The 13565-nt window shown below is 40.6% G+C and overlaps 1 long non-coding RNA gene across 1 annotated transcript; it reads right to left on the reverse strand.

Moving 5' to 3' along the window:
• Window positions 1-472: 472 nt before the first annotated feature.
• Window positions 473-12632, reverse strand: LOC147683341 (uncharacterized). Its single transcript, XR_015301035.1, has 3 exons — window positions 12388-12632; window positions 2146-2223; window positions 473-605 (listed from the first exon to the last, which is right to left on the reverse strand). It is a non-coding gene; the product is annotated as an uncharacterized LOC147683341 (long non-coding RNA).
• Window positions 12633-13565: the final 933 nt, after the last annotated feature.

Raw genomic sequence — 13565 nt, forward strand, 5'->3', positions numbered from 1 at the left:
TCACTTTGGCTGTGCATTCGGCAACTCCTGCTCACCCAGAAGTACTTTTATCTTCTCCAATATCCAGCTATGATTTTCAATCAAATCTGATGTCGAGGAAGATTATACAGACAACAAATGAGATCCGCACTCACTGATGAAAAATGTCTTCCTTTGCATTATAAATGGGCCACATTTTTAATGTCAATGAAGAAAAGTTGCATTTTATGCATGTCAAATGAAGGATCCTGTGGCACCTACCTGGGAGGACACAACATAAATAAAAGGGTTTGGGACTTCACCCACTAATAGTAAATTCATCTCTGTAAAAAGAGTTCAGCACCAGTTCCGTGATCGATGCCTACCGTCATGGTGGTCTTATCTTATATCACCTATTGCATCTCCCGCTAATCTCACTAAAGTCACAGAAGACCCACAAAAGAGAATTAACCATAAAAAAGCAGACAAATCAGTAGGAACATCCCAAGGCCTTACTTTGAACCTGGATTTTTGAAGGTCACCTTCTTCCAACTGGAGTTTTATGGTTTGACCAGGCTTGCTTTAGCAAGGATTTGAGTCCTGCGTATCTTTTTTGGCAGCTGTACAGATATCTCCTCCATAACGTGCTGCAAATTAATGAAGAGATAAAATCATTCACCAGGCTTTAATCCAACTGTAAATAGCAATCGACATACATATTAACTGCTAACACTAGTCTGTCAGGGTAAGCATGAGTAGGGAAGTATATTTTAAAACAAAATGTACTTACCTTACAAATATAGCGAAATTTGATTTTATGGAATTGATATATGTGTAGGTAGACATAAAAAATATGATATTTTATCTACACCAAGAATTATACCCTAAGTCCTTCTGAAATCCGACATATGTTTTGTTTGATTTGTTTTCAGGATGTTACCGTTTCCCATTGAATGTAAGTAAGCAAATGAGTTTTCTTTATTAGAGCATTTTTATTTTTTTAAGATCATATCTGATCACTTTTCAAATTTGCAAGATTTTTGGTTGCATCAAAATGATATACTTTGGATATTATAAAATGGTTCAAGCCTTGTGATGTTTATTTATTTTTGTTGCTGTGTGCGTGCTATTACACTACAAGTCTAATGTATTTCTCTAAAATGTAGTCTGTTGGGTCATTTCCAGCTGGCGGAGTAAAGCCAAACGGTGAGACTATGGCAAAAACAAATGTATCCCTGTGCTCTTAAAGGAATTTACACAGCTGAATAGTGTGTCCTCGCTCTCTTCCATAACTTGGCAGGTGGATTGAATCCTCTCTCCTCCATAGCCCTCCAGGTGGACTCAGTGCAAAATGGATAACAGGGAACTGCAATGATGTGACAACTGGTTACTTTAATTCTCTTTTAACAGAAACAAGCATTAAGGTTTCCGACAGGAAAGTGAAAATATGTGCTAATTGGGACCAACAATTCTATGCTAAATAGGAAGTATAAACACAGCTTATTTAGAACTAGCAATACTGCAATTGGATTTCTGAATATGTCAATTTTGATAACTGGCAGTAATAATGTTGTGCTTAACGACAATCAGTATATTGAGATCATTTTTATGACACTATATCAAAGTCAATAATCTCAACCTACAACGATGTCACATACAGTGTATTGCCTAAGGACTAACAGCTAGATTCATCATAGTGCCGTTTTGCGAGTCCTTTATAGCGATTATTAAAGAATCGCTATTAAGGACTTGCAAAACGGGATTCATGTAGGAATCGCTAAATAAATTGCGATTCCTACACATTCCTTATTTGCGATTAGCAAATTGCTAATCGCAAATAAGGAATAACTCCCCATTCATTCCTATGGGCCTAAATACCGATTTTTGCATTTGGGATGATGAATCCCAAATGCAAAAATTGCGCTCGCAAAGGACCAGATTCGCAGAATCTGACCCTTTGCGAGCCGATTTTTCTTTCATGAATCTACCTGTATGGCTATTATTAACTATGTCTACCTCCACACCGTCTAACTAACTTTATTGACAGCTGTATTCATCCATTACAATTACTTATGCTTAGCTTGTCCTGTAATGGTTAGACTGATGTATGAGATATAAGGGTCACGCAATATAATGCATGCAGTGTTAGGGGAAAATGCTGTGATTTGATTGGCTGGATGTACTTACAGAACACTTCAACCATGCGCTTTTGAGGGAGCTGGAAATGCTGCTCTTGCTGAGACTTAGCAAGGGTGCTCCTACTCACTGTAAAGGAAAATGTGAATGTAACATCCAGGGAATTATGGACACCTAAAATGTGTGCTAACTTGGGAACGTTGGTATATTGTATAGTACTTTCTTGTTCACTAACTAGGACACTACACATAAAATTGTAATAGTCAATATTCAATTCAATAAATCTTTATTCGGATATAAAATATCCCTAAAAGCACAGGTCAAAATACCAGCAGAAATACATACATTTAAGAACAATACACAACTTAAAAGGCAATAAGCACACAGGGATTTGAGGTATGCCACAAGGACAACAATAATAATACGTATATTATAAAAAGGGCAAATGTGCAAAGCAGCCACTTCTTGAAAGCATTTACCAAAATTGTCCATGACAGGTAGCAGCATAATATAAATAAAGTGCAATTAGATAATGAACAAATAGCAGCATAATATGATAAAGTGCGATCAAAGGTAAACAGATGGCAGCATAGTATAATAAAGTGCAATCAAGTATAAACTATGAAAGGAGGACCATAATATGCAGGTTAAAAATGTCTACAGAACACCCTCCACAATCGGAGCTTATGACCAATATTAAATAGCAGCAACATGTAATTAAATGCAATCAAATATGTTATAAGATACCCATTGATTACTGGACTGCCACTTTCAGGAAAGAACTTACACAAAAAAATCAAATCTTACCTCTTAAGCTTAAGAATTTCCATATAGGCTATTCTATAATCGATAGTGACAGTTGCCTTGAAAAAGGAATCAAAGATTGTTTGGTGTATTTTTGATAAAATTTGCAAAAGAATAAAAAATGTAACATTGATTGATTGCTGCGATTGCCACGGGGGCAGGGCGTTTGCTGTTAAAACCGATAAGGAACCACATTAAATATTTCAGGGTGCCTGCCCTACGGCGGAAGAGCAAACCTCTCCTCCCACAACTTATATTCTTTAAAAGATAGCTGGATGGCAAATGTGATGGGGGGCAATTAGCGTCCACCAAGGACATATACCTTGCAACTGACGATTTTGAAAGTCCCCAGGGCAATAGTAGTCTGAATCAAACAAAAGTGAGGGCATTTGAATGGGCATTTTAATAACTTAAGACTGGATGCTACTAGCAAATGATTGATGCTATAGGTGTGCAAAATAGTCAACAAAGAGTGTCATGGATGGTCATCTGGCCTGTAAGGTTGGACATTTTGACGCTGGCACTCTTAATGGGCGCAACTGGGAGTGCATTTGACTTTGTATTACAAGAAAACTAGGCCCCATTAGCTGAACATTGATGATGTAGGTGAAGAAGAGTTTGGGGAGTCTCATTATCACCAAACCAGAACTGCACAGTGCTTTACACACTACACTTCTCTGGTACACGCTGAGTGTACGCTGCAGATCATCTATGGCTCTGCTAACCTTCTGATCAATTCTGCTGCCTAGCTATAATAATCCTGTCTTCACCTCCGGAGAGAAGGAGAGTGCTGACCCGTGCACCACTGAATCTGGCAGAGCGATTTTATGATTCCTAGTGGCGGTGCTGAGCCGTGCTCGCATTACTGCACTTGGCCCTCACAGCTAAAATGGGTAAACCAGATAAAAAACAACCCAGGCTCGAAATTTGAAGATCACAAGAAAGCAACACGATTGCAAGATGAAGAATTGGATTCAGATGGAGCCTCAAACACTGCCGAACAAACTGAATTGGAAAATGTGCCAGACCTTACAACTATCATACTCCAGGTTAGTGGCGGTGTTGCAACAATTGACTAAAAAATTGATTGCCTCATTAGGCGCTTGGATGACATAAATGATAGACTGGACTATCAGAATACACATATCGCAGACATTAAGGATAATGTGGTAGCTCAATCTTAATTGCAAAAGAGCTTAAACTCGAACTGGAGTAAGTGAAAGCCAAGAGCGAAGATCTGGGGACCTGGTCTAGAAGAAGTAACTTACAAATGGTAATTGCTTTTATATTGTCCGCCATTAAACAAAGAAGAGACCTTGCCTATTTGGAAAATTTGAATCATAAAATTGAATAGATAATACCCGTTAAATGGCATAAGTAATTTTTTTAACAATTGATTATGAATGTATTTTGGTGTATGATGCATTGTTTTATAGTATGCTTTTATGGACATTTTCAATGTACCAAATAAACCTTGATTTGATTTAATTTGATTTGAACTTACAAATTATTGGGGTCCAGGATTCCAAAAATGTGGGTCGCGTTGAAGACCAAGTGGAGAGGCTCATGAATGACGTCTTTGGCTGAAATAATTAATTCTTAATTTTAGTTGAAGGGGCCCATTGCTCACTTGCCCCATAACTAGTGTCAGGAGCCCCACTCTATTGTCGATTACCAAGAATGGGACACAATCCTGAAACTACACAGATTTCACACAGGCTGTACAGAAGGAAGCTCACTGCCACAACAGATACACAGTGGGTTATTTGTCATCACTTTAAGCTATTACACCTGCACCAAGTGGAGAGTACAGATTCTAGGGATTACACATCAGCAGCACATGTGTCCTCCTGATGGATAGATTTCTGGTTGGGTTCTTAGGATGAGATGAGTTGGGACATGGGTACTGTGCAAACACCTAGGACTATGTCAGACCACTCACTGTTTGTCATTACATTTAACGTCCCCACAAATGCCAACCCTTGAAATCTGTGGTGATTTAAGCCTACTGAACTATTGGGTATGGTATTAAAAACTGACATATGTCAGGTAATTCAATCCTACTTTGATATTAATCAGGGCTCTGTGCCTACATTTGTGACATAATGGGATACTTTCAAAACAATTGTGCAGGACAAGTTCATCTCCAAGGGACACAGCATCCTTAAAGTCTCCTCAAACTCAGGTATAGTCCCAATGGAGACATTGACTTTAGAACTAAAATCCAATCCTGCTGAAATTGTACATGGATTTAATGACTAATATACCTACTTATGCTCCCCAGGGTTAATTTATCAGCACAATATTTAAATCAATTTCTGGACAGGGACACATTTACCTGGATCAGAATGCACCAGCTAAAACCTTTATGTACCCCTATCATTCTAGAAGAAACCAAAGATGTTAAAAAACCATGAAAAATGACACCACCCTCAGAAGGGATGAGCATCCAGTTGAAGTTTGTAAAGAATATGCTGCAGAACCTGGTCCATTTGTACATGCAGTCTTTAGTGAAGCATTCCATTAGGTAGTAGGAGAATGTTCAAATGTTCCCCTCCTGGACGTTTTAGCCTTGTACTTAGTGTTGGAGGAGGTGAATCTCAAGGTATCGAACCTTTTTGTACCTCCGTTAATGATTAGTGGGGGGTAAGTGAGTACCTCCTCCTCCTTTTCTCAGTTCATTCTGGGTGAAGAAATGCTTTCTGGATCCTGGTTGTGGTTTCACATATGTTTATTTTTCCAATATTCATTGTATATTGAAACAGGGAGAGCTTTTTAAAACAATGTTGCTAGTTCAAATGAAGCTATTTGAACTAGCAACATTAACTATGTTTGCCGAAAGACCGCAATTCGTTTAACGCTGCTGAGAGATTTATTGTAATGCTAATTGAAAGCACAAGACCTGATATGAACTGAAAACAAACCCTAAGGAAGCCCTGGTCCGAATGACCGCGAAAGGGCAAAACACGTGTTGGCTGTTTTAAAAAGCTCTCTCTCTTTCAAGAAAGCATTTCTTCACCCAGAATGAACTGAGAAAAGGAGGAGGAGGTACTCACTTACACCCCTACTAAAACCGGGAAAACCACCTCAGTCGAGTAAATCCTATTGCCTGGCTGTGTCTTGTAAATGTAGATAATACGTTCTGGCCCAAATTATCGCCAGGAGTATTCTTCCACTGCTACCAAGCCTGTTCCTCAAAGACTAGTTTGGGTTTTTCTCCAGTAGTTCTACAGCAGATAATCTGCATGCACCTTTTTTGACATTAAGCACCAGATATACCCTGACGTAGAAGTAGGGGCCAGCTTTCTAGACGCCACCAAGGTGTTCATCTCCTTGGAATGTTCCTTTCTCTTGTAGGTGGCCGAGAAAATGGGTATGGGTAAGACCATACTCAAATGGATTAATCTACTTTACTCAGAACCTAAAGCTAGATTCAAGGTTAACGGTCTGCTATTTCACCCAATACCAATACACAGGGGCAGTTGCCATGCTTGCCTACTTTTGGCTATATTCATTACCCTGATTGTGGAACCACAAGCTTGTATCTGGAATGAATTTTATCATCTGCGAGGCATACAGTTTGGCTTATTCTTCTCTGTGTATGCGAATGATAGTCTGCTATTAGTGAAAGACCCCAGAAGGAATCTTAACGAGATTTTTGAAAAAGAAATACATATTGGGACTTGTCAGGTGTAAGAATCAACTGGTCACAGTCGATGATGCTTCCAAGGATGAGAAATACAGCTGAGCTCACATTACAATTGCCGCTCAGATGGCAACTTGAATCTGTATAATATCCAGGCTTTCAATAATATGGGAAATGGTACCCATCATAAGGAAACCTATGGAGAATGATTATCAAAGATCACTAAGCTAGTAGAAGTGGATGAGTTTTCCACTAAAAGCTTTTGGCAGGCTTACATTATTGAAATGGTGATCGGTCCCAATCTTATTTATGTATTGCTTAGCATTCATATTCTGTTAAATAGGGAATTCTTTGAACAACTCATCGTTGATGGTGAGAAAAGTGCTTGTCTGAGGAGGCTTCCCCTGTTTGTTTAATTGAGGATTTTGAGGGTGTCTGTTCAGTCATATCGCAGGCCCTCAGAGGAAAATATTCATCTTCCACTGCCTCCATTTTCCGGTCGTTTAATATGGCTTGCACGAAATTTCATGAGCAGTTAAAGATGGCCCTCAACTCTGTCCCAAAGAACAGGGAAACCATTGTTGCTCCACATAAAGCATACAGAGCAACTACTATGTCTAGAAAGGATGAACTCAGAAATAAGGCTTGGCCTGACTTGCTGGCTGTGGGGATCTCAAGCGGAATGTAGCAATTTTGGGAGGTTGTGAACCGCCCATTATTTTTAGAAGGATCAACATCCAAAGTATATTGTCTAATCTCAGAGACAGTATGGGTCAAACATTTTTTCCTGAAGCTTTAACCCCTTTAAATAAGGATGTTGACCATCAAGAAATGGGGCTTCATGCAGAGAGAGGCACAGAATTGGCACTTCAGTTGAGATAGTCCATCACAGTGAAGGAAGTTGAGGTAGCTATTAAAAAGGCAGGCGCAGGAAAGCTCCAGCGTTAGACAGAGTCCCTGTGGACCTGTTTAAAGATAAACTCAGTCTCTGGGCCCCTATGCTAACTAAAATACTTGAGTTGCTGTTATTGGTCCCTTTCCTCAACCTAGAAAGAGGTCATTGTGGTACCGATTTTATAAAAAGGCGGTAAAGTCGACCCAGCGTTTTATAGGCCAATTTCCTTATTGGATATCACAGCTAAGATTTTGGGAAGGATTCTTTTGACATGACTAGAGGGATGGGCTACCTTAAATAACATTTTCTCAGAAACCCAATACAGTATCAGAGAAGGAAAGGGCACAGTTCAGCTGCGTCTAAATATATCACTCACTGTTGGAAAGTTTACCAAGTCCATGAAAGGCTCTTAAAATCTAGCATTCATGGACCTTTTCTGTGATTTTGACATGGTCAACCGGTCTCAATTATTGGACATGCTGGTCAATATGGGGTAGAAGAATCAATGGATACTCTCCTCCAGCGATTGCATTGGAACACCTTGGTCAATATCCATTTTGGCCCTGGGGAAGAATGCACGCCATCTCTATATTCAATCCTAGGTGTTCGGCTGGGCTATATTCTACCCCCTTTCCTGTTTTTTATCTCTGTAAACAGCTTAGAAGCCCACTTACTCCAGAAGAAAATTGATTTTCCCAGGGCAGGTACACGTTTCATCCCCATCCTTCTTTATGCAGATGACACGGTCCTCTTACCATAAATCGAAATTAGTATGCAGAAAGCCTTGGATGCCTTTGTTGACTTTATGTCTCCCCTAGATTTAAAAATTAACTACTAGAGGTCTTTTATAATTGTTTGTGGGCCAAGAAAAGCTAAATCCAAAACTTTTTATATTCAGGGAGCCCCAGTCACCAAGGTAGCAGGTTTTTACTATATGGGACTTCCTTTTGACTCAAAATTAAATTGGAACCCACTGTTGATGTTGAGGGTGCAACAAACAAACAGAGCTATGGAGACAATGGAAGCAATCTTCCGTTTCACTGCCAAGTTACGCCACCTATCTGTGACGGAAATGATTGGCTTATATAAAGCTAAGTGCCTCTCAATTGTAACATACAGGGCTAGATTGTGGGGTTACTGTGACGTGGTAGACGCCAAATAGCAGAGAAAAGTTTTCTTCGTAGAATTTTGATGACCCTGGAGAGCCGCAACCCTCTCTTATAAGGCGAAGGTGGAACTAAATTATGTAGGGGATATTCTGAGTTTGGCATCACTATTATTTTGCCTATAAAATTGGAAAACACTGGAATTAGAAATTTTAAAACATATTCTCATAGACTGTTTAACTCTAGGCAAGGCAGGATCCATGCCATAGCCATTTTTACTGTTTTGTCTCACTAGAGATTTGTCATGCTGTTATAAGTTTCATTAGAGAGACTTCTTTCCTTAGGAAGAGATACTGTTAACCATGCTATCATGTGGGCCTGTTCTTGGGCTTATGCAATAGTTTACATGTCTTTGTTTTAATTAATTGTTTTATGTGTCTAATATATGAAATTGACAGTGCTATGCTCTTTTATGGCTTTTTTAAGCTGAATAACTTTTCTGACTGACTGAGTTCAGAACGAAGATTGTTTCGCATATGGCATAGTCTTGCCCCAATAAATATTCATATTGGCAAAATTTATTTTCAGAACTGGAACAGACCACCTCCTCAGATTTGGTGATATCCTTAAGGGTTGCTAATTTGAGGTACGTTAAGGAAATTTCTAAGTGATTCTGGAAATGTATTGCGGTTGCCTTTCTCCTGGATAAACACAGGGGGGGGCAAGCATTGGAGATGCAAGAATGCATCCAGTTGTGAGACCTGACTGAGGGATTTCTCTATATGTTTTGAACATATTGAAACATAGAGGTCACTGGAGAGCTTCATCTATTCTTTTTAAGAGATATATGGGCCTCACTTAGGTCATATCTCGCAAACGAAATGACACTTCCTTAAATTGTAATGATAATACTAAAAACATAACCTCAATCTATGCAATTTTAAACAGTATATCAAGTTGAGTATCCATTTAGTCATAGTACTTGAACAGTGTGGCTGATATGTGTAAACTGTCTTTTGTCCGTGTAAAGTGTTTTGTTTAAAAGGAAATATAAAAGTTTTTAAAAATTACACATGATTTGGGTGAATGTACCTGGCGTTTTGTGATTAAAAGTGCATAATTTCAACAACAAAAACTCCCAAAAATGCATGAAAGTGAATTTTGGATTTCATCGACCTTAACCATTCTGACTGGTTCAATGAGCTTATAAATGCACCGAATGCCAAAATTATAACTGGTGGTACATCTAAATGGAAAATGTAGTGAACGCTATTTGCACTCAACTTGCAAAAGACACAAGTTATATAAAAAAGGCATAAAAAATATTTTCCTCTATTTTTATAGTTGCACCAATTTCTTTGGTAGACATTGTGAACATGTATATGTATATCCTACCTAGAGCCAAGTTGGAAGCTTTTGCCAGGGGGTAATAAGCATAAATGTAAGTTTTGAGGGGCAGATTTACAAGAAAGTGACGCATCTGTAGAGATGCGTCACTTTCCCTGCGCCACCCAGAGAAACCCTTTAGCCACCATGGATGCGCTGTATTTTCAGTACAGCACAACTTGGCGCAAGCATTGACGGATGAGTCAGAAATTCTGATCTGTTGATGCAAATGTCACGCATTGCTGAGGTTGTATCGCAAGCACAATGCAACTCCAGCAATGCATGAGGAGGCCTATACTTATTGTGCTGCATCACTCCTCATGCCTGCTCCAAGCAGGAGTAAGAATTTGACGCAGTGGCATCCTAGAAGTGGCTCAGTGAAATCTTGTAGATGCGTCACGTTGTAAATGGGCCACATTTTCACACTGCTGCTGCCTCACAAAAAGTGATGCAACAGCGGTGCAAAAATGACGCAAGCGGCTTGTGAATCTGCCCCCAAGACTGTTGTCTGCCAGAATTTCCCTGCATTCACCACAAAATATTTTGGGGCAGATGTACAAGCCCCTTGTGTCATTTTTGCTCTGCTGTTGCGTCACTTCAAGTGACGCAGCAGCAGTGTAAAAATGCGGCCCATTTACAATGTGACGCATCTAGGGAGATGAGTCACGTTCTAAAGCCCTGCGTCACATTACACCTCCAACAGGTATAATGTATACAGGGTGGGTGTTCCAATGCAACAAAGTCTTGTAGAAGTGACACAGTGAAATCTACAAGATTTTACTGTGCCACTACTAGGACGCCACTGCGTCAAATTCTTACACCTGCTTGGAGCAGGCGTAAGGAGTGACACAGAAAAATTTGTATAAATGTTAAATGTCGTATACTTGTAAAGCGCACAGCTGCCCCAGCAAAGGGGCGTCCCGGCACTGTATACCGCTGGGGAACCCATCCTGGCTTTCCCTGTGAGATGGTCCCTCCTGGGCATCTCCAAGGTGAAGACAAGCATCCCCGGCGCTGATGGGGCCGTTAGTAAAGATTAAGCAAGCTATTGTCCAGAGTTGCTGAGTGGGACCCATGGTTGGAGTAGGCACCGAGGCGCGAATTATCGAGTCCGCTGACCCTGGCCCAAGACCCTGCTGCGTCGGGAATCGAACCCGGGTCCCAGGCCGACCTCTGCTTCCGGGTCTGCTGCCTCTAACCAGTGAGCCACACCACCACCATGCATTGCTGGAGATGCGTTGTGCTTGCAACACAACTTCAGCAATGTGTGATTTTTGCATCAACAGATGCGTCAGAATTTCTGACTCATATGTCAATCCTTGCGCCATGGTGTGCATCCATGGTGGCGAAAGGGTGTCTCAGGGTGGAGCAGGGAAAGTGACTCATCTCCACAGATGCGTCACTTTTCCATCTCTACAGATGCGTCACTTTCTTGTTTTTTTCATCTCTAAATCATATTGTGTTTCTGCTTCTTGTTGTCTGTGTCGTATCCTCATCACCTCTGGAAGAGTTAAACCGGGAGCTATGCCTTGCCCTAGCCATGAGAGAGCCAAATGTACCTCAAGAAGGTCTTTGGCCCAACCCTTGTCCTAGAGCTCCCTTGCTACACCAGTTATCTACTGTTAGTCTGTTTTTGTTGTACAATGCCATGTAACCCGGTTGAGTGTAATCTAGGCAGGGCTTTAAGTGGGATAAAAAAAACTGGGGGATCTCTCAAAGGGGCGTGGTCAATGTAATTAAGGACGTGGCTCGACAACACAGTAAGCTTAAAATGTGTGCTTAGCATAGTGTGCCGCCCAAGTGGTAGTTTGCTGCTTCAATGCATCCAGATATATAATTGAGCAAGTAACATGACACCTACTAAAAGCCAGGACTATTGGCATTGACAGTGGTTGTTAGCTGCATAAGAGAAATCAACAACAAGAATGGTTTATTAGGATATAATATTGAAAATGCTACAGTTCTGAAATGATAAGCCAGTGAAAGAACTATAACAAGGCGCTTTGAAGATACTTCACAGGCAGTGAAGGGTTGTACCGCTATGGAGTTAAGATTTGTTCTGAAGGTGATGGCATAAATGTAGAGCCCAATAGGGACCTGTCTGAACAACTGGTTTTTGGAACTGCCTGTGCTGAGCACCGGCAAGACCCGACCCACTTAAAGCCCTGAATCTATGCAATATAAGACAGCATACAAATAATTTGAATAAATACATAAATTGGGATCCTAACAAACGGGAATGCGGTGTTTTTGTGAATGAGGCTTCATACTTTGAAAGACCTTTGCAAGCCGGCAGTAAAGACGGTGAGAATGGACTGGTTGTTGGATGTGTAGTGCAAGGGGCGGGCATCCGGTGCAAACAAAAAAAAACATGGCTGCCCCCTTCAAGACGTCCCTTTGAAAGTGGTGTGCTAACTACGGCCTTGTGCTCAGCAGTAGGTAGCCGAATTACTCACCCGGTAGAGGCCATAGTTGTAAGTTTCTCAGTTAACGACTCGGCGGAGCACCTCTCTTTCCAGCACTGCTGCTTTAAACGGTGCGTCAACGCGTCTCCTCGCGCCAGACTTACAGCTCACCCCAGCTGTCACGCTGTACTGTCACTCCAGCTGTTTCAGAGCAATGGATTCCTGTTGCCAAGCTCTGCATTTGCTTTTAATAACAGTTAGTACAAACATTGTAAATTTACTGCTGCTACAGAGAGTTTTTGAAAACATGTCCAACTCCGGCTATAATTTTTCAACCGCAGCAGCTGTTTGCACTCAGCTCATACCTGACACGGCCCCTTTGAAAATAGCAATCACTGTATTTATAAGAAGGGAAAGACTCATAAATATGTCAGAGCTGGAATATACGACGCCATATTTCACAATTTTCTATTTTAAAATTGTGAGTTATGGCCGCAGAAATGTGTACCCATTAAAGGTGATATGATGTATTTTCTGACTAGTTCAGGAGCCTATCCATCACCGAGACAATAAAAAGAAAAAAAACCTGCACTTAATTTTTTTTCTTCTTCCTCCTGTCGCCTGTAATTTATGAGACCCAAAAAGCTGTAACCTTTTGGCAGGCTTGCAGAATCTGCTGCACTGTTAGCAGCTAAATAACCTTTTATAAGGTTTGAAATGTGTTGCTCCAGTCTCGATGCACTTGCTGTATTGATCCCGACGAACCAGCGAAATAAGGGAAGGGAACATGATCTATTACAGATCAATGCCGGCGTATGGATCGGGGGAAGATGTCACTAATGATTTTTGTAAACCATCATTTTTCACTGTGCGCTTCCCCATCTTTTAAGTTTCAGCCTTACAAAGAAAATTAATTGACCTTGCTAAGTTAGCGCCTGGGCTGCTGTTGGAACGTCCGGAGCGTGAAGCAAACAACGTGTATGTTTGTAAACATGGAATGTGGCATTAGCCACAGACCAACAACGGCATCTGAAGGAAAATGGCGGCCCACAGTTAATACGTGTCACTTTAAATGATGATAGCTTCATAGATGGGACCGAAGCTTCCAGGGCCAGGCATCTGTCAAACAACCACATCCAATATGCTTTCACAATGTCATTTGTCACATATTCTACCACTGTCCAGGCACTGCATTACATAAACACTATTCTTTCATGAGTTAATGTTGA

Source organism: Lissotriton vulgaris, chromosome 11, assembly GCF_964263255.1.
Source record: "Lissotriton vulgaris chromosome 11, aLisVul1.2, whole genome shotgun sequence".
NCBI classification, from domain to species: Eukaryota; Metazoa; Chordata; class Amphibia; order Caudata; family Salamandridae; genus Lissotriton; species Lissotriton vulgaris.